This window comes from Triturus cristatus, chromosome 7 (assembly GCF_964204655.1).
Source record: "Triturus cristatus chromosome 7, aTriCri1.1, whole genome shotgun sequence".
NCBI classification, from domain to species: domain Eukaryota; kingdom Metazoa; phylum Chordata; class Amphibia; order Caudata; family Salamandridae; genus Triturus; species Triturus cristatus.
In genome coordinates this window covers 1419452321-1419474399 of record NC_140590.1, presented here as the reverse complement: position 1 = coordinate 1419474399, position 22079 = coordinate 1419452321, and the positions used below count along the sequence as shown (strand labels likewise).

General features: G+C 47.8%; 1 long non-coding RNA gene across 1 annotated transcript in view; it reads left to right on the top strand.

Moving 5' to 3' along the window:
• The first annotated feature begins 3644 nt into the window (after positions 1-3644).
• Positions 3645-22079, top strand: part of LOC146812135 (uncharacterized) — a 130753-nt gene continuing 112318 nt past the window's right edge. The window contains exons 1-2 of the long non-coding RNA XR_014965871.1: positions 3645-3764; positions 12765-12864. This is a non-coding gene — a long non-coding RNA (uncharacterized LOC146812135). The remainder of the gene's footprint in view (positions 3765-12764; positions 12865-22079) is intronic.

Below are 22079 nucleotides of genomic sequence, written 5' to 3'. Positions count from 1 at the left end.
ACCGCAAAGAACAAGAGGTGGGGTCGGGAGAGAGATACCAAAGTAATTTAATAAAACATCCGACTCCAAATATCAGGACTACACCTCCCAGAATGCATTACCTTAATCGTGCACCCTGTGGAGGAGAAACACCCATGTTACAGTAAGAGAGAGGCGCACAGTAATGCAGGAGGTGCAGGCACATGTCCTCTGCAGCCCAGTAAGAGTTGATGGATTTTACTACCTAGATTTTGGTGTGGGACGAAAGAGGAGGCCGGCACATTTCCTGGTTTGCCTTGGGACCCATGACAGTCCTGCAGCGGTACTGCGTTAGACTAGGCCAGGTAATCGAGTAATGTAGAGCAGATGGAGCATGGGTAGTGGTGTGTTTGGCATCCCTCAGAAACAGAAGCCAAACCCCACAAAACAACGACAAACCAACAAATGCATTTACCTGTTCAGGGGCGACCCCATCTATGGTGCAGCAGATCCCAGAGGTACCCAGCCCACTGAACCCAATGTATGGCTATATTTCACTACAGCCGAGTGGTCGGCGGATGGTTGGGAAGTATTTATATGTATCTGCTTACACAAGGGCCCTAACCACCTCGCTATAACAAAGTCATCTTTAGTACTATTAACATGGGACGTTAATAAAACTGATTTTACCAGGCATTGGAAATTAATCACCAACGTAACGAGTGACCAGCAAACTAAACCAGAAGCTACGTGCCATGCCACAAAAGAGAGAACAGAGTTAAGCAAACATTAGGCACAAAAGAGTGGAAAAACAACTCCACAAAATCAAGCAGGCAGATAAAACGCACGAATGACCTTACTACGTTAAAGAAAGAAAAAAAATCCTCCGCAGCACGGAAACAAAACTAGTTATTTTATCCGCAAACAAAACTCGCCAAAGGAATGATCTCACAAGCCCACATCCACTTCCTTTTACACGAATAGCCAGTTCCAACTGATAACTAACAGTTCCACAGAACCCCCATTAATCCCAGGTGAGGCCTATTCATTGTTCCTTAAAGGACCCAGACGTCTAATATCGAGCTTTAAAGAGATAGCGTCATATCCACGGCACCCAGGCGCTGCGGGTAAAATATGGGGCGGAGCAGGTGGTCACAGCAGGGACAGCCTAGACTAGGTGATAGCGTGAGCTACGTGTTGGTGTTTCTGTGTGGTTTGGTGGACTGCATAGAAGACTTTCTAAGCGCCCACAGCTGAGAAACTGTCAGTCTCGGGAGAACGCATCCCACCTTGTCCCAAGTACGCGGTGTTTACCGTACTGAGAGTTCTTTAAACTTAATGACGCATTGTGGGAGTTGTAGTTTCGGGTCGCTTCGGTTGAGCCATTTGTGCTAGTCCTTCATTTCACAACAGTTTTGCAAAAGCAAATGTCAGGGCAGGATTCACGGTGGATTGGAATTGTCCCCTCTCCAGTCCCGTGTCTTTTAAATCATATATAGGGGCATATTTATAATAACTGACGCATCCCTGCATATCAGCAGGGATGCGCCAGTTATTTTGCGCCCCAGCTCCGCCATCATGGATGCGCCGCATTTATAATGCGCCGCACCATGGGGCAAAAACGGCACAGATGCGTCACGCATCTATGCCGTAAAAGTGGCGCATTGCTGGAGTTGCGTCGCAAGCGTGACGCAGCTCCAGCAATGCTTTTGGGGGCCCTATCTGCACAATGCTGCGTCAATCCTTACGCCTGCTTCAAGCAGGCGCAGGGTTTTGACGCAGCATGGGCTCAAAAGTGACTGAGTGAAATCTTGTAGATTTCACTCACCACTTTTAGGAGGCGTTCCTGCGCCGGAACGCCCCCACCTGCCCTGGAACGCCTACATGTGGCGCAGGGCTTTACAACGTGACGCATCTCCAAGATGCGTCACGTTGTAAATACCCCGCACCATGGCGCAGGATTTGCGCCGCTGCTGCGTCACAAAAGTGATGCAACGGCAGCGTAAATGAGGCGCAAGTCAAACATAAATCTGCCCCTTAGTCTTTACTGCTTTCTAGAGAAGACTAAATCGGCCTCCTTGGATAATTTACATATCACTTCAGCAACCTCGCCATTGGTGGGAAGGAATCCTGTCTGGCACCCTACAACTTGAGGCGCTCCTACTTTCTCGTAGAGTGGATAAGCGGCATGAGTAACCACGTCCACTGTCCACCAGATGCCCCTCGAGGTGCCAGGCGTCACTCCTGCCGCTCAATTGACCTGATGGGGTTGTCTCTCGAATCTGATGGTTTCCTCTCTGTGCTCGAGCAGCTTGGGACAGTGTTGCCAGATTGGGTCCTATTCCCCTTACAAATGGGAGATATTTTTTCCCATTTTTGCGGGAAGTAACCCTCCCCGCGCGAGGCAGAAACTTGGGGCCTCATTTATGAAACGTGACGCATCGCTGCGTGAAAACAGTGATGCGTCACTTTTCATTGCGCCCTCCTTGCGACACCATTGATGCGTCATATTTACAATATGACGCATCATGTCGCAAGGAGTGGCAGATGCGTCAGTATTTCTGACGTATCCGTTGGCCCAAAAGTGACGCATTGCTGGGGTGTGTCATAAAAGTGACGCAACTCCAGCAATGTGTACTTTCACATGGGGCAAGCCCCATGTGAAAGGGCCTGCGTCAGTCTTATGCCTGCAGTAAGGCAGGCTTAAGATATTGACGCATTTGCATCCTAGAAGTGGCGCAGTGAAATCTCGTAGATTTCACTGCGTCACTTCTACGAGGCTTACTGGCGTCGGAACGCCCCCCCAAACATTGGAGCAGATTTACAAGAAAGTGACGCATCTGTATAGATGCGTCACTTTCCCTGCGCCACCCTCAGAAACCCTTGCGCCACCATAGATGCGGCGTATTTACAATACGGCGCACTATGGCGCAAGGATTGACAGATGCGTCAGAAATTCTGACGCATCTGTTGTTGGAAAAGTCACGCATTGCTGGAGTCGTGTCGCAAGCACGATGCAACTCCAGCAATGTGTGTTGAGGCCTATTTCCACTACACTGCGTCACTAGCAGGCGTAAGGTTTGACGCAGTGGCGTCCTAAAAGTGGCGCAGTGAAATCTTGTAGATTTCACTGCGTCACTTTTACGAGGCCTTCCTGAGTGGGAACGCCCACCCTGCATACATTATACCTGACGCAGGTTTAATGTGAATCAGGGCTTCACAAAGTGACGCATCTCCCTAGATGCGTCACGTTGTAAATAGGCCGCATTTTTTGCGCCGCTGTTGCGTCAAACAAAGTGACGCAATTGCAGCGCAGGAAGGAGCAAGGGGCTTGTAAATCTGCTCCATTATACCTGGCGCAGGTATAATGTGGGGCAGGGGTTTAAAAAGTGACGCATCTACCTAGATGCGTCACTTTGTAAATATGATGCAACATTGTGCATCTTTTACGCTGCTGGTGCGTCACAAAAAGTGATGCACCGGCGGCGCAAAAGTGACGCAAGGGCTCATAAATAAGCCCCTTGGGCTTTACTTGGCCGAGTGCACAAAATCTCGGAGGGGGGCAGCGCAGCCAATCAAAATCCTGCAGAGGTCACGGAGCAGCGCAGGGCCGTCATCTTTCGTAGCGCGAAAGCGCTGCCTATGACGTCCCTGCAAAATGCTTCTGGCCTGCCCCCCGAGTGACTGGACCAATGTGCTCTCTAGGGGCAGGCCTTGTTTGTATGGATTTCCGCGTTAGTGGACGCGGCACCAGGCAGGTCTTAACCGTCACTGTGCACATCAAATTTACCCAGGATTAAAGTCAGGTAAAATAACTTGTGATTACATAAAATCTGGTCTTTCAGTGGCGCGGCCGCTTTTTATGCAGGTGCTGAGACGGGTCGCTATCGGGCTCTCTGTTTTTGCTCTCTCCCTCAAGAGCAGAAAAAAAATCTTAACTGCAGCAGTGCCACCCGTCACTGGCGTTGATGTAACTTTAAAGACACTCGTTATAGTTCGTTCACACTTTACAGAACTGAAACATTTTCAATAGTATATACAACGAAGCCATAGTTGTTCCTTCTTTAGCTTATGGAACTAACACCCATATTGCTTGTATTATACATCTGGATGCAGTGACAGAAGCAGCAAATTACCATTTAGGCAGCACACTACGCTAAGCACGGATGTTCAGCTTGCGTGTTTTAAGCCATTCCCCAATTACATCAGCCACGCCATTTTGAGAGACACCCCCCACCCTCCCCCAGTTTTTTTATCCTACTTAAAGCCCTGCATAAATTCCAATGCATTTATTTTTTGGCATGGGGAAAATGTCTGGCTTTTGGCGATTTTGCAATTTTTTCTACCAACTGGGACCAAGGCTGCCAAATTTTCATCCTGCTTTTGTGTAAAATTTACATGTTTGCAGAATACCTATGTGTGACATTTGTATGTGTAATGTGTGACAGCGCGAGTGACACTTCACTGAAAGTTTAATTATTAACTCAAATCAGGTAAACTACCAAAGCAGTGCAACATAGTGCCCTCGGCATTTAATTACTCTATGCAGTACTAGCAGCATGCCCATGAGTGAATAACATGGACATGGTAGATTGCTCAAAAGCTGTCCTTTACTGTTTCTATTTGTGAAAATCTCATCCAGGAAAGAACTTTTCTTTGCTCTCTCGTACCTCGCGTCTTGCATTAATAATAAAATAAAAAAACACTACTGACAAAAAAATAAAATTTAAAATCCTGGACAGGTCTTAGCACTCACATAAAATTTGCGGCTGCCCGTGGCCCAAGCAGGGGGCCACTCAAGAGGGCGGCCCTCTAGTGCCATCTGGGTACCAACCCACCCCCTTCTCTATTGCTGGGACTCAGGGAGGAGTCGCCCCATCCTGGCCTGTGGTGCGCTAGGAGCGTCACTTCCGGCGCACCGAAGATTGGGGGAAGGTATGTAGACCTTCCCCCGCCATCCGGGCATCCTCTTTTGCGCCGGACACGCCTTCTGGCGTGTCTGGAAGCAAATGGGTACAGAAGGTTACCTCTGCGCGGCACAATAGGGGTGCCAGAGCCAAATCCCAGGAGCCTCATGGAAGGTTCCTGGAAAACCGTGTTTGAACCCCGTTATTCCTTCGGGCGGTTGTGGGCCTGAACAACCGGGGACTTACCTTGCTACGCTCCGTCCTGGAAGGGGCGTGAGTTATAAGGGACCAAATGTGTCACATGATTCAGGAAGAGGATCACCAGAAGGGGCAGCACAGATGGTGTTTGCCCCAGTGCTGCTTGGCTCATCAGGCGGCCCAGATGGCTGCCTGCCCTTTGATGGCCCGTTAAGATAACCCACCATATTGCATACCGTTGTATGTAATAAACCTGCAGCAATATTTACCCAAACAAAAGTTGTGTTGTGCATTTATTTATGTAGCATGCATGCTATGTGTTTGTGTGGGTGGGGTGTGTTGCCAATGTTGGCACTAAGAACACTTCAGAACTCCGTCCCGCATTAATTGAGTACAATGCAGTTTGTATCGGCACCAGAAATTTGGTGCTATCATGACTGACATGCATGGCCCATCATTTGCGCACGCTTCATTGGCTCCCGGTAAGGAAGCGCGTGGAGTTCAAGGCTTTGGTGATAGCTTACCGCGCCCTATATGCTGGGGGCCCCCCATTTCTCAGGAAACGTTTTGCTTTTTATGTGCCAACTAGGCATCTAATATCATCTTCCCTGCTGCTTGCAAGAATTCCTCGGGTGCGCCTTCAGAGAATGGGGGGCAGATCCTTCGCCGTTAAGGCAGCGATGGCCTAGAACTTGCTTCCCGTCCCTCTACGGGCCATCAAAGAGATTAATCAGTTTAAAAAGCAGCTTAAAACCTTCCTATTTTAACTCTTCTCCCTTTCTGGATCCTCACAGGCTTGCGCCGGGACACTCCTAGGAGTAGCTGTGCGCGCTACAAAAACCCATTAACATAACATAACTGACCTGATGCCAACGCTGCTTTTGAACAGCTGATGTAGCAGTCTCTCACCCATCCTCCAGATCCCCGCAGCACCCTGTCTTCCCAGGCACCCAAAATCCACTATCCCTCCAGGCAACTGCAGTACTGACTGCTTTAATCTCGGTTCATTCAGTATTCACTTGTCGTACTGCAGACCTCCCTCCCTTTCTGCTCCAGCACAGGGACTCTCTCTAGTGACAATAGGACCCTGCAGGGTTATTCCCTCCAAAACATGCCACTACAGGAGTGTTCTCTCCCTTCTCCATGATCTTGTAGCAGTACCTCCTTTCAGGCTCTTACAACCTGAACTCACTGCCCCCATGTTCCTCTGTGCTTCTGCAGTACCCCCACTCTTATCAGTCTACGCCACACTTCTTTTTTCTCAGGATGCAGCAACACACCCGGCTGGCTTCCTCTAGTATTCCCTCCACCAATAGTCAGCTAACGACTGTGGGGAGCTCTTTGAGCACAGCCATCCTTCTGGCTCTCATGTGTTCTGAATGAGTGCATTTTTTCCCTCCAGGCTATTGCTGAACGTAACTGCCACCCTTGAAATGTGGGTGAGATGCCTTTGTAGCTCTTGGTGCTTTAGTAACTCAGTGAATCAAACAGCACTGTAACTGAACACGATGACAGGATGAACTTAAGTTGCACTTACTTCCCGTACTGCCACGCTTTCTCTTAGTCTGAGACACTCATTCTTTCTACACACACGTAGCATGACACATTTGTAAGCTGTTGTATCTAACTTATGATGACCACCTCGGCTCTCTTCTCCAGGGTTCACTAGTTTATGCCATTTCTAAGAGCTAATCTAGCTGAAGGCAGAGATTATTCGGTTAGTCCGGTGCAGCCTGACAAGATTCCCAAGACACAGTACCTCAGCCCAACACAATTGGGGTGAAGTGGGCACCTCGCAGCCCTGGGCTCTGGTGCCACTGCACCTACTGCATCATTTGTAGCTACACTCCTGGGCAAACCGCATGCTGTGACAAAGTCTGTTCACCCGTGTCTGACCTGCTTGAACATGTAATGCAGCAGCTGCCACTTATCCTGGTAAAATAAGCTGCAAAGTGCACTATTATCTGTCAGACCAGAGTTGGGACTGCAAATAACACATGCTAGTCCTAAGGTGTGGTTCCATCCGTGTGGATGAGGCACTTCAAATACCCACTGCAGATATAGGATCACAACTGGGTGGTTAATACTCACGTTCAACTAATCTAACTGTGTCCTAGGACAGAACAAAGTCCTCTTGGCTCCAGAAGCAGGAAAGGCAGACTGTTAATGAATGTGCTATCATCTCAGATCGATTAATACGCGTGACAAATTGGTGACCCTGTGGTAATACAGGGTGACACTATACTGAGTTGCATTAACCTGTTGTGTGTGGCACTAGGCAGTACTGTGGGACCCTAAAACACTGGTCATGCCGGTACAAATTCTACCAGGCAACAGCCTTACTTTCAACATGCAAATTACGGATTTGTATTGTATATGGAGCACTCAGTGGGTTACTTCGTTTGTTACGAAGATCCTTTAGTTACTGGTAGTTAAAAAGTTAATATTCTTCTAATATAGCCCAGTGAGCAATGAACGGGCATCAAGGAGTTGTATGTAAACTGTAAGGCATAGCTTGTCCCTTTTTTCCCCTCAAGCTATGATTATTCCAAGGTTGCTAAAAAGAGTTTATTTGGGTGGTAATAAAGTCTTTTTACATGCAATCACTGCATTATGTTTTAAAACCAGACTTTGGTTTTCTCCTGAGCACGTACGCAACATATAATTCCTAACAGTGTTGATGATATGTGACTCCTACACCTTGTAACACTGATTACTTTATGTAGAAACCTCATGTACATTGATTTACACACTTGTACGATTCATTGTCTATGTACAGTATGTTTGTCTGTGGTAAAGTAATTTGACACCGTACATTAGATAACAGTTTCACTCAGTCAATTGTGCATGCTTAGTTTCTACAGAGTTACACAGAAATAGCTAGACGGACGTTTCAATAAAAAGGGTTTATTTTACAGTCTTATTTCTCGTGCAAGAGATATGAACTGCAACAATCGTAAGACAGAATGCGAAGTATAATACGCACAGCATTAGCAGTAAGATAAAATAACACTGCAATAGCATGGTTCTTAGCTATGACAGCTATTCATAAAAATACATACATAAATAACACAGGCTAAAATGTTAATATTCATCTGATGCGTCTAGCTAGTTCTACCCCAGTGTACCTAACCTAAGTGTAGTACGAGGTAAGAAGTAGGTGCTGTCTGTCTATAGTCTAGTTTAGCTATAGTTGCCAAGATTTGCCAAAAGTCCCTCTAGGTTCTAGTCTGCTCCATACCTTAGAATGAGTGAGGTTGGAATCTTTTTCCGAGTCTCGATCTCTAACAACCCGCAAGGGGGGTCAGAAACACTGGAGGTGGATTCTCTGCGAGGTGGATGACAGCGTCTGGTCAGTGCATCAGGCGGGGACTTGACTTCCTTCCGAACTAGCCGTGGTGAGCCGCGTCGTGCAAGTAGGCAGCCAAACCGTGGTTTGCCATGGTAAGTGAAGGTATATTTATACCTTGAAGGTGTTTAGGAATGCCAGTATTGACGTAAAAGTCGGGCAGAAGAACGTCATGAATGAACCCCTAAGGAATAGATGTTCATGCATAATAAGTGAGCTCTTGGAGAAATCAATATCCAAGCAAGGGGAAGTCCTAAAGGCTTAAGAGTCTGGTTTTCCAAGAACTCGTTGTGACGTAGATGAACGAATGTAGGTGGCCATGCCTGTATTTGGTTAGCATGGATAATGCCTATATAAGGGTAGGATTTCTATGCCTAAATATGGGCAATGCGAATTGTTCCTATTTAAGGACATAAATTCGGAAACCTATATACGGTATCTAAATCGACACACAACACCATTAGGGTCCTGTCGTGGAATGTTAATGGGCTAAATGATAGAAATAAACAGACTTTGGTACTGCAATACCTACGTAGACATTCTCCTGATCTGGTCTTATTGCAGGGGACACATGTGAAGGGCAAGTGCTACTTGGCACTCAACAGGTTTGGATAAGACCTCCTGGCACACGCAGGATTTACCTCTGGCTCTAGAGGGGTAGCAATACTAGTCAGTAAAGCTGTACCCTTTATACTGGGACATATATGGCATGATTCTCTGGGCAGCTATGTGGTACTGACAGAGACTTGGAAAGGACGCACTCTTAACCTGTGCTCCACCTATGTACCCCCGAAGCTTGACGCGGATACGCTTCCGCTGCTAAACAAACTAATACTGGACCTACCCACGGGATCCTCCTGCTGGGGAGAGATATGGATGGTACGATGTCCTGGGAACTGGATAGAGCCAAGCCATCTTCCAAGGTGGGGGGCCCCAGCCATTGCGGAAAATTCGAGTAAAAATGGGGCTTATAGATCTGTGGAGAGAGCATAACCCATCCACTAGGCAATACACACATATATCAGTAGTACATGTTAGTGGGTCAAGATTAGATCACATTTTGACACAATGTGTGCATGTCGTACAGTTCAGAGACGCGCAGCATAAAGCTAGGGGTATATTGGACCATTCCCTGGTGGAGGTGTCCTTGCGAGGCCCGGCCCGAAACAAAGTTCTTCCACCATGTATGGATCCCTGGCTCTTTCGGGATTATGAATTTCAGGACAAGTTTAGAGAACGCACAGAATAATACTTCATAGAGAACACAGATTCGGTTAATTTAGTGTGTGTTGTGAGAGGCATATAAAGTGTTTTCAAGAGGCTATGTCCAGGCAGAGATATGTTATATAATTCGGCCTCAGCCACAACAGAAGAGGAATGCACTGAATTCCTTAAAGATATATCCCTGCTGACACACGCAGCAGAAGATGTTTAACAGATTTTGCGTGGCGCGGGAGGAGGGACGTCTACCAGAGGACCTTAGGCTAGCCACAATAGTGGTCATTCCTAAACCTGGCAAGCCACCGGAGCTATGTGGCTCATATAGGCCCATCTCCATGCTCAACTTTGAAGCCAAAGTGCTGGCAAAGGTGTTGGCCAATAGATTCCGTCCCATCAGTTCCACAATAATTCACCCGGACCAATCAGGGTTTATGCCACAGAGAAGCAGTAGACTGAACCTCCGTCGCCTATACTGGGTAATGCACGAGTTGGCATCGTGCCCGACAGAGGCTGCAGCAGTGCTGTCGCTAGATACTTGTATGGCATTTGACCGCATCGAGTGGGCATTCTCATTTATAGTTCTGTCTAAGCTCGGCTTTGGACCAAAGTTTTGTGCTTGGGTCCGTCTTCTATACTCCGACCCGTTGGGGAGAGTTCGGGTCAACGGGCGATATCTAGACCATTTGCTGTCCACAGAGGCACATGCCAGGGATGTCAGCTCTCCCCGATGGACTTCGCAATTGCTTTGGAACCGATAGCGGCATGGGTGCGTAGCGATCCTTTGGTGCATGGGATAGATGTTGGGGGTGGTTGGGAGGAACGTATCTCTATATGCGGACAACATCCTGCTTTATGCACATAGGCCACGCCACACAATCCACAGACTCATCCATTTCTTTAGAACCTTCGGTAATTTTTCCGGCTATCCAATAAATTGGGATAAATCATTAGTCTTTCCCTTAGGGTGCGAAACTCTGCACCTTACGTCTGTTTGTGTGGCTCTGGCGCAACAAGAGGAATTTAAATATTTGGGGATTTGGGTCACCAGGTCGGCAGAGAGGTTTCTAGAACTGAACTTGTATCCTCAGTTGGAGCGATTGCACAGAGATGTGGTGAACTGGCGAAAGCTTAAGGGAAGGGCTGTCCTGTTCAAAATGATGGCCCTCCCAAGGTTGTTATATGTACTCCAGAATACCCTGCATCAGGTCTCGAGCGCAGTTTTTCCGTACAAATGATGGACAAATACACACCCTATTGTGGGCTGGGGGCTGCCCCCGAATTGCACTGCATAAGCTGCAATAGGGAGTTCATGAGGGCGGACTGGTGGTACCAGACGTCAGGAGCTATTACTTGGCGTCCCAGCTTGTAAACGTGAATGACTGGGTCTTTGCGCCATACACGGAACCTGCCTAAATGGTGGACCATCACGTAATGGGGCCTGGGGGCTACCCTGTGGTATTGTATAGAGGAGGACGTAAGTCGCATCTCCCGGCACACACGAGAACGGTTATTCAGGTATGGCGGGTGGGCACAAAATTACTGGGGTGGGAATCCAAACTCACGGACCATACCCCCCTAAGGGACACTCGATCAATTGGCTGAGGGGGGTGGCTTGATGGGCTTCCATAGGTGGAGCCTCATCGGGATCGACAAGCTCGGGGGCGTCTGGCGGAATGGAACAATGATTACATTCGAGGACCTCATCATTTGCCTTTCTTTAAGGCTGCTTCTAGACCTATCAGCAGTTCTGCAGACACTTGCATTGCAACATTTATATAGAACTAACTACGTGTGTGGGCAACGATAGAATACAATCTGGCAGACGAGAGAGGTTCCGTTATTTACAGCTCTTTTGGGTTCCCTTGTGGGACGCATGGGAGACGGACTTGGTACTGTTGGAAGATGGCAACTGGGCAGAGGCCATTCAGAGCCCTAGGGAAATTGCAATACGTGCAAGATTTAGACTAGTCTTTGCCCAGGTCATACATTACCCGAACTCTGAAACAAAGGTTGGGCCGCTGCGACTCCAGTCAATGTGCTAGGAGTTGTGGGGAGGTGGGCACCTTTTTCCACATCCTCTAGGCCTGTCGCAAGATTTGACAGTACTGGGAAGGGGCATCCTGGGTAATGGCAGCAGTGGTGGATAAACAGGTTCCAGTCGAGGCACGATGGCACTTACTGGGAGTGACAGGGGAATTAACCCGGCCCAAGCAATTTACACTGGCCTCTGGAGTAGCAAAGAGGAATATAGCAAGCGCATGGGGTGCAGCTGATCCACCAAGGGAGGGGGCCTGGAAATAAGACCTAGACTGGTGTCAGCAAGCCGTAAAAGTGGTCTACGCGAGTAGAGGATGCCCCCCAAAAATGGGGAAAAGTTTGGACCCAATGGGAAAAGTATAGAAGTTAATGAACATCGTACCCGGGGAATATTAAAAATCAATGTGATTAATGCTCAAGATGATTGGCTACGGAATAGTGAGATTTAATTGATTGTAATTGTATTACTCCTTAAACTAATGAAGCCCTATTCCATCCTGTATTGATGATGTATATGGATATGTATCAAGCAACTGGTTAATAAAAAATAATTCAAAAAAAGCAACAACAAATAAAATATGAGAGTTGTCAAAGCTAATCCTTCATCACCGCACACCTTTGGACAAATGTACAATCCTTCTTTAAAGTTCTTTCCACAGGTGCATTTCATTAAATGTGCACAACTTTTTTGATGCAAGTCATTTGGGAAGAGAATACAATTCCTATGAAATTCTTACTCCTGTATGCAATGATAATCAATAGCAGCCGTACGTCTGACAGCTGCTGTATCGAAGGGACCCAGAATTGGTCCTATGTACATTTGTTTCTGTTTTGCTGATTTAGTCAAAAGTATCTACTATAAAATATAGCGACTACTTCTATTTTTGGCAAATATCAAAGGCCCAATCATAAATAGGGTTTCTGGTCATTTGTCAGCCAATACTCCAAATTCTCTTAAGAACTTAGAGTGGGATTATTCTGCTTTAAGACACTGTCACTAAGGAAAACTTAAGTGGTTGGGATTTTGTGGCCTGGGACCGTGGGGTGGTTTATGGCTAAGCAGTTCCCTCTTTCACCAGCTTTGTCTTCTGCAGGTTATGATGACCGTGTAAGGTGTTTCTATTGCAGTACGGGGATTAGTAACTGGAAGAGGCACCATGACCCCTGGAAGTGACATGCCCAACATTTCCGCAGGTAAGTGAGCACAGTTCTGAGAGTGGAATGGCTGATCTTCAGCTCCTGATACTTCACCCCTAGTTCAAAGGACCGAAATATACTAACAAATTGAACTCCTGCCTGTGGTCAAGGTGCAACTTGGCTCCTCTGAGGGGAGCAAACGAGGGCAGCAGGGTCCAAGATACTTGAAATGGAGGTACATTGGGTATCTTAAGTACCTACTTCCCATGGGGAAGCACTTGTAGACTTGGATTGGTAGTAATGTACCGCTGCTGCGATGTGCTGGAGCACTACCTATCAAATGAATGTCTGGTAATCTGAGCGCGACCATATTGGGTCATTTAAAGCATCAGATGGAAGGGAGGCGTGGCAAATAGAACATTGTTCTGCAAATTGTTCAGTGTTTATACGATCATTGAGCTGCTTTATGGCCCTTGTATATCGCCAAGAAGTCATTTTAAACCAGACTTGCTATATCGCATGTTCAATAACTTAGTGGGGTAGGAGAAGGGTGGGCAGGGTGGGGATGAATGTTATCAGGTTGATGGTGACTTTGACAAGGGAGACCCTAACATTTTCAAGCAACTTCATTATACTGCTTCAGTCTTCTTCAGGCCTCTGCAGCATCTGCCCTGCTCACACCCCTTATCCACACGTACTCTCTGGCACTTCTCTGGTCATGAGGAGTTATAGCTCAAAGTCGGCAACTGTCCGGGGCCCCCTGGGAAACGTGAGCTTTCAGTCTAGTTTTCACTCTATCAAAACCTCTCTGCCTACTGCCACCTCCTTACCCTCTCTAAAACAGTGTCCTAAGAATATTTGAGGTTCCAGGCAAGGAATCTCAATTGTGTTTGTGACCTAGTTAAAAGGTACCATTGAATATCGCGAAATGACCAAACTTTAAAATGTGATCCATACAGGGACCCACAAAAATGTTTTGCCCAGTGACACCTGAAATCATTAAAATGGTACTACTCAGGACTTGCAGTTTCTAGATGTGGCAATTCAAAAAGGCAGCTTAGCAAATGAAACACGAGCTGCAGTACTAGTTCTATCTTGTATTAACTTTTTGTGGTTTTTAGAGGCTGTGTATTTGATAGTTCTGAGGCCTTTGCCTAATTGCTTTTCTCAAGCATGTGGGCTACGCAATTGCATAGTGCCCCATGAATTGTTGATATTTACACCATGCACAAAAGCAGTCTGTTGAACTAGGATGCTACTGGTTATAGGTAGGTGCATGATTAACACATTGAGAGTGGGTATGCCAGTAGAAATACTAACATGAGTCTTTAGCTAGGAAGTTGGTGGACTGTCTTGCAGCGTCCGGAAGCAAACCTGTGGTGGCTGGTGACTTTTAAAAGTGGGGGGTGTAATCCTTTGTTCATATTCCAATGAGCCTCTTGAAGGGTTCCCTCACACGTTCTTGCACTAAGGGCCTAATTTACAAAGATTTGGTGTAGTGCAGTGCCGCAAGTCTTTTGTCTCGAAGGGAGGAATGTATGTCTACGAGATACAGTGCATTCCTATCCTTTTAGCCAGCGTACAATTTGGTGCCTAGCACAAACACATTCTTTAGGTCCTTTGAGCGAGCAAATTATTTATTTTTCTTAGCTGGAACACTGACTCTTCCATGTCAAAGTCTGTATTGATGCTGTTTATAAAGAAGTCTGTAACAGCTATTAGCCTGGCCAGAGATACTGCTTTAAGTCAGCCAACGTCGCGTAATGAGGTGGTTTGTGGGAGCCACTGGGCAACAAACCACAGCCCTATTTAACTTGGAACCTACCTCATTGGATTAGAAGGTTGACACTCTTATTGAGACGCCACGTGTTGCCCCTATGAGAAGTTACTGGCATTTGGGATCAAATCCCAAAAGAGGAGAGAATTTGTGAAATGTGCTGTCTACAAGTTCAAGATTTTAATCGTGTGTCCGGAGCTACAAAAGGCTAGGCACATTTTTTTAAGACCATCATTAATCAAATGTAACGTTCATTTTACCCATGAGACCCGTTTATTTGTCTTGTCTCCACCAAATGAAATGGTCTGTCATAGGATTGATCATTTTTTTTTTACTTTCTTGGCTGTTTATTAGGTAATTTAAATTCTATTGCATTTTTGTCCTAATATTTTTCCTCTTGCTTCATAGGAATGCTTTGCCCTATTTTTTCTCTTGTATGCGGCATTTTGCACTTTGCTGTTTTATATGACTGTTTCATTGTCCCTTGCACTCCGCACAGTATGTATGATAATGGATGTTTGGGAGGCAGCCTTGTACAAAGGAAGAATTATTTATTGAATGTGAAGTATTTCTCGTTTAACCTGTAGTGTGTAATTTTGTGGACCTCCGTAGGAGTTCCATATCATAATAAACTTGACTTGACAGACACAGCACCCTGTTCTGCTTTGTTGGCAGGATTGTTTTTGTACAGGAAGGGACATCTGGCTGCACAAAAACAATCCATGGAGGCATTGTCCTTGTTCTGTATAATGCATTCTGCAGCACAGGGAAAGAAGAAACAACTAGAAGAAATAAATATTTCTCCTTGTTAAGCCTGCTCTGGGGAAGTGTAAGGTTCTGGTGCTGCCCCAGGTTTATGTGACGTTGTAAATCTGGGGCAGTGTCAAAATCCATGGGTGTTGCATGGAAACACCCACTGCAATGCTCACGGCACGCCTCCTTGACACAGTAAGGCATGCAGCACTTTGCGCTGCCTTGTCTTACCCTTTCTGAGGCCATGCAGGGTGGCTTTGTGTCTCATAGATGTGATTGAGAGGCCTGCATCACCGGAGTGTCTAAAGGGATGCTCTGGCGGTGCAGGCCTTTTGTAAATAATAACCTAAGTTTACAGACTCACTCAGTCTTTCTAATTCATGCATCTCACTCATTCTACTCTGACCCATTCTGAATTACTCTGTCTTATTGTGCCTCACACACAGTGATACTCAGTTACTTTCTCTCAGTCTCCCTCACTGACATTGATTCTCACACATACTCTTCTTACTGTCACTTATTCTCACTCACTAACTCCTTCACAGAACTTCTCACTTTAACTCACACCTAGTCACACTGACATTCTCAGTGCTGGAATGGCGCAGGCACCTTCATGCACATGTGTCAGCAATCCATGTCAGTTGCTGCCTCTGTTTGTAAATGGACCCAAAGCGGGTCTGTATTTTATTTTGATTGTGCCAGGAGTGAATTAATATTCACTCTCCAAACAATATAAATGGAGAGTGTAGCTGTGGAGCCCATAAAGGAGAGGCACCACTGGTCCAGGGACACCATCCATCAAACCAATCCTTCTACTTATCCACCCATCCTTCCTTTCGCTTATCCATTCACCCTTTTGCTCGATCTATCCATCCTTTCACTAATCTCTTATCCTCTCTCTCAACCATCGTTCCATCCACTCATACATGCCTCTATGTACCCTTTCACTCACCATCTATTCACTCTTCCATCCTGACATCCATCTACCCTGCCTTTCACTCATACATTGTTTTACTTATCCATCTTTACATCCATCCTTTCACTCATCCATATTTTCCATTCATCCAGTCATCCACTCATCCATATTTTCACCATTTACCTCTTCACCCTAGTTCATTAGGAGTCTGTCTGCCAAGCTGCAGACAGACAAGGCCCATCAAGAACCCCACTCCCTCTGTAGCTGCTAAAGCAGGAAGGTTTGTGGGGGGCAGGGTGATGATCCTGATGCAGTGGCTTAACTGCACACTTAACTCTTAGTCTGCTAGTTTAATTGTTGTCAGCAACTGGTTCCTTCCTTTTCTTGGGCCTCCATTGTCGAGATTGGAACATTGCGTGCTCAGCTGCATAATGTTTTCAAAGTGAAACCAAATACAGTGCTCACCATGCGTTGACGCCTGGAGAGCAGCTCCTGTGATAATCAACATTGTTGCCACCCACTCCCTCCTTGTCCTCAAAGGCCTGTTCCACCCCTAGCCATTGAAGTGCATGGAGTTTTGAAACTCCTCCCAGGTCCATTATTCATGCGCCCCAAGACCAAGTAGAGCAATGTCATTCTAATCCAGCACTCCCTCGTGTAATGTCACTGCTGGAGCTTGTGCCTGCAGATTGAATAAAACCTCACACGCCTGGTGCTTGTGTAGAAGGACATCTTCAGTGTTCACCCAGGAGATTCAGGACACTGCCTCAAAGCAGTAATTTATTTTCAATTGCTGTTTTTTTTCCTGTTCTTGCCTCTTCCCAGAGGGTGGCAGGGCAACGCCCCTTTTGCCCATGAACACCAGTCTCCCCTGAAGCAAACTCGTCTGGTAATTCAAATTTCTTGAAGTATCCTAGGCTTTGCATGGACTACTTACTTTTTATTTTTCCTGAACTCTAGGAAAGGCCTGAGCACTCAAGCCATGGTAACTAACAGCTATTGATCTTAGCGAATTTCAGTGAGCACCATAGGTTTCACCCAAATTGTGCCTTAAGTAGTACTAATTCGCTGACCATCCCTTCCTCCCCCCTTCAAGACGCAGGCTCCTATTTGCTTTGTAGGAGCCATCTGAACTCCTCTGAAGCACAGATGGTGACCACCATATCCAGGAGGGTGTGGGGGGGGGAGCGTCATGATATTCCTACCCTGCCCACTTTTCTTTTGTTATTACTTTTTTTGTGGGACTCTGCTTCAAGCAGAATCTCAAGATGGCTGCCAACTTAACCTGGTTAGTGTTGGCAGCCAATCAAATTTTAGTAGGATCCGAGAGTCCACTGCAAGGACTCGCGTTTCCAGATATCTATTTTTTTTTTAAAGTTAAATATCTCAAACAACTCAACGGATTTACACCAAATAACAAAAAGCACGCTTTGTAGACCAACATCTAGCTTTCTGCCAAATTTGGTGTAATTCCGTTCAGCGGTTCGGGCTGCAGTTGTGTTAAAAAAATGAAACTCCCCATAGACATAACATGGGGAAAACTAGTTTTGGGATCCCCTTTTTTTTCTCTATCCCTGCTTGACAGATCGCCCAAAACTTCCAAACACAGCAGCTGAACCAAAAAGTGGAAGTTTTGTGAATAATTCGTGAAGATTCATCAAGCGCCACAAAGTTATTGGCGAAACAAAAATAGCTTTTCCTATGGAAACTATGGTCCAAACAATAACTACCTACTGTTCTGTTTTAGTAATGAGAGCACTATTCACGGGGGGCGTGGCCAGCCAGCCAGCCAAGCATGGCGGACGTGCATCGCTAGAGCTCCGTAGTTCTGCCCCTAATTTTCCTGTCAAACTCTAGTATCCCCAGCCATCCGAGTGCACCCAGCTAGCACTCGTGCGCCTCTTCAGTGGCAGCCCAAGACCGGGAACGGGCGAAGGCGTAGAACGCAAGAAACAGTGCGAATACGATTTTGTGAGACCTGGCGCCGAGGGGCGCGCTGCCGAGCACCTCCGGGGACGCGGTCGGCAGTTGCAAGACGCCCGGCCTCCCCCGATCGGCGAGTATATCGCAGTGGTCATCGCTGGGGAGGACTGCGGATGGCCACCGTCTGCGCTGCCCCTCCAACGAAACTTACGGACCGCTGGATGCGACGATGTGCCCTGTGGAGGCCCAGCAGTGAGGCACACGTGAAGTGGTGAAGTGCCACGGCCTGCAGTAACGGCCCACGAGGCGTGGACCTGCACACGTGGGGCTGTCGACATAGCTGAGGGGAGGAGGCAAGCTGCTGGGGCCCCCCCCCTCCCTGGGGATTGCCACCCTACTGGAGTGAACTGGTGGGTGTAGGTGCGAGCCGCCGCTCAGGCGAAAGAAGACAACAGTGAGAACAGCCTGGTGATCCCTGCAGCCGACGACGAGCACGCGGTGGCTGGATCGCTGAGCTGCGGGACAGGCCTGCTGCGAGTACAGGAAGTTAAGCGGCCTGCTCCCCGGACTCGCCACCCACCCGCCAGAACACCTGCCACTAGCGATGGGCAGGGGAAGACTATAAGGATGCCCTAAACCGCACTGGGACCGCTTGCTGATGCGGTGAGACATCGGGCATATAAGCCCTGCGGAGGCCTTGCGGGGGAGCGTATAGCGCTAACGAGGAGCGACGGCCTGGGAGGCGGCAAGCTGCTGGGTCCTCCCCGCCCTGGGAACCTGACTGCCTGCCTGCTGCAGTGAAACAGCGGATGCCTGCGTGAGCCGCTGCTCAGACGAAAGAAGACAACCGCTGAAACAGCCTGGCGATCCCCCGCGTCCGACAACGAGCGCCAGGTGGCTGGGTAGCTGAGCTGCGGGACAGGCCAGCTGAGAGTCCATGGAGGTAAGCGGCCTGCTCCCCTGACTTGCCCCTACCCGCCAGAACAGCTGCCGCAAGCGAAGTGCTGGGGGAGACCACTAACATGCCCTAAGCCTCATTAAGACCACGTGTTGATGCGGTACATCATAGGACATATGAGCCCTGCAGAGGCCTCGCGGGGGCTCGCGTAGCGCTAAGAAGGAACGAAGGCCTTCAGAAGCGGCCCGCGCAGTGCGGGTGGCGCATGCGTAGCTGTGTCATTACTCCCCTCCATCTCTGACTCTGAAGTGCCCCCTGTATTGCTGCGGGGGGGGGGTGGATCCCCCCTGCGACTGTGCGTTTGGACCTCCCATGTGCCGCTATGGCGGTGTGAAGGGGAGGCGGTGCGAAGGGGAGGCGGTGCGGATGACCAAGCGACCTCTGAGGAACACAGCCACTGCTTTGGGCCTGAACTGCGGAGCCACAGGGAGAGGCTGTTCCACGAGTTCTGAAATGGACAGCTTGCCCCTGACTTACCCCCTCCCCTTGCCTGGACTGGTGCTGCGCTGGGGTACCCACCTCACCCACACACCTTGAATTGCTCCGTGACGACTACACAGGATATAGTGGGGGCAGCCAGCCACCTCCTGGACTGAGTCGTGGGGCTGACCTTGACCTCCTCTGTGTGGACAGGGCGAGGAGAGCAGCGGCGCGGAACCTGCCCAGATGCAGATTTGCCCGGAGGTCGGATCAGGCCTAGGCTGTCTTCCTAAGAATCCAAGAGGAGCATTTGCCCCACGAAGCCCGAACACGAGGAGACACTGTGCGCCTGCAATGCGCTGGTCTGCGCCGTGGGGACGGAGACACAGAAGGAACGTGCACGGTGGGGCCATCCTCTCCCTGTACTGCACCATAAGCCGTCAATCAGTGCCCAGAGACACCTAAGTCTGGAGTCCTAAACAGTGAAACCCTTGGCTCTGACTGTTTGGTCTGAAGAGTCGGCAGTGGAGAACTGGTTCGTTTGTACTACTGATATCAGGCGAGTTTGTTTTGGTTCTTTGTGAATATGGTACCGTTTGGGTTTGAGTTTGGTACGGTCTGAGGACTGTCTTGATAGAAATTATTTGCAAATAGTTTGCCAGGTAAAAATATCGACTGTGTTTTTCTTTTGAAAATGCCTGGCTTTAGCAAGTTTTGGAATTTGTGCTGTAGTTGATGTTCTGCAGATGCTCGGTTGGAAGAAGCTCAACCTGCGCCTCCTAAGGGCAGCCCTAATAGTGTACTTGAAGCTTCAGCAATGTCAGAACTTGTACTGTAAATTAAAAGCTACACAATAATCCACTGAATGACACCGGTGTTAACTTTTTGGAGGCATAGACACTTGCCCCACCTACTCTTTATTTGGGTTTATTATGGTATTTCTAAACTTATATTCCGAGGTAGTTAGACGTGTTGTCCCTTCATTACTACTACCAGCTGTGATGGCTTGTTTTATTGTTGGGTGTGGAAGGGTTGGTGCTTTGCCTGTTAGACCTGGCATCTTTAGTTTGGTTCTCCCCTAACTTTTGGGCTTCAACTCTCCTATTTTTGGTGGTTCTGTTTTTGGAAGATCTTTTTGTTATCTCCGTCTGTGTCGGCTCTGTGTTTGTGTCGGCTCTGTGTTTGTGTCGGCTCTGTGTTTGTGTCGGCTCTGTGTTTGTGTCGGCTCTGTGTTTGTGTCGGCTCTGTGTTTGTGTCGGCTCTGTGTTTGTGTCGGCTCTGTGTTTGTGTCGGCTCTGTGTTTGTGTCGGCTCCGTCTTTGTGTCGGCTCCGTCTTTGTGTCGGCTCCGTCTTTGTGTCGGCTCCGTCTTTGTGTCGGCTCCGTCTTTGTGTCGGCTCCGTCTTTGTGTCGGCTCCGTCTTTGTGTCGGCTCTGTCTTTGTGTCGGCTCTGTCTTTGTGTCGGCTCTGTATTTGTGTCGACTCGCGATTTGGTTCCACCCTAAAGTTTTGCCTTTCACTCTCCAATTTAAAAAAAAAAATATATATATTTTTATTTTCAAGAAAATAACAACAATCAGGAGGCACACGGTCAAAGCATATAGACATCCAGGTATTCCATCTTATATTCAGCTTGTTTTTTTAAGACATCTATCGAGTGGGTTGTGAACTACAGTCATCATTGTGTCGTCCACCCCATAAGCAAATCACAGTATTCTGTTACAAATGTCCACTTCACATCATTTCGGCAGGGTCTTGTGTTATAATCGGTAATGTACATAGCTCCCCCTGTATATGTTCCACCCTTTCCATAGCCGTATCCATTTTTTCGGGCACCCCTACGTACGTATACCGTTTTTTCAGCTACCATAGCTATTTCCATGTCTTTACACCATTCTGCGAGTGTGGGGGCGGCCGCTGTACCCCAGTGTCTTGCGATATTCTTTTTTGCCATCATCTTTCCCAAGGTTGCCGATGTTTGTCGTGTGATATTAAGGTCTGTGGGTTCCCATATATTTAAAAGGCAACGCTTGGGTTCGGGCGGGACTGGGTAACCGCTGAATCGTGTGATTTTCCCCATTACCAATCTCCAATATTTCACTATCACAGGGCATTCCCAGATAGTGTGGAAAAAAGTGCCAGATGCCCCACACCCCCTCAAGCTAAGTGGAGTGTCTGCTCTCCCCATGTGGTGAAGTGTCAGTCGTGTGTAGTACACTCTGTGGGGGATCTTAAGTTATCAGACGAAGTCGGAATGGGATTGCCGCTTCCCTGGGTGAGGCTAATGCGTCCTGCCAGTCTGAGTCGTCCAGCTGTCCCAGGTCAGCGACCCATTTATCACGGAGCTTTTGCATGGGGTCAGGTGCGTTATTAATGATTTTCCGGTACGTCATGGAAATTGCCCTTTTGCCCATATGCTCTGTGAGTAGCCTGTCTTCTAGTGGGGATGCCTCGGGTAAGTTGGTGGTGGGCGGGATTGCGGCCTCTAATGTGTGCTTTATTTGATAATATCGGAAAAGCTCCGTTG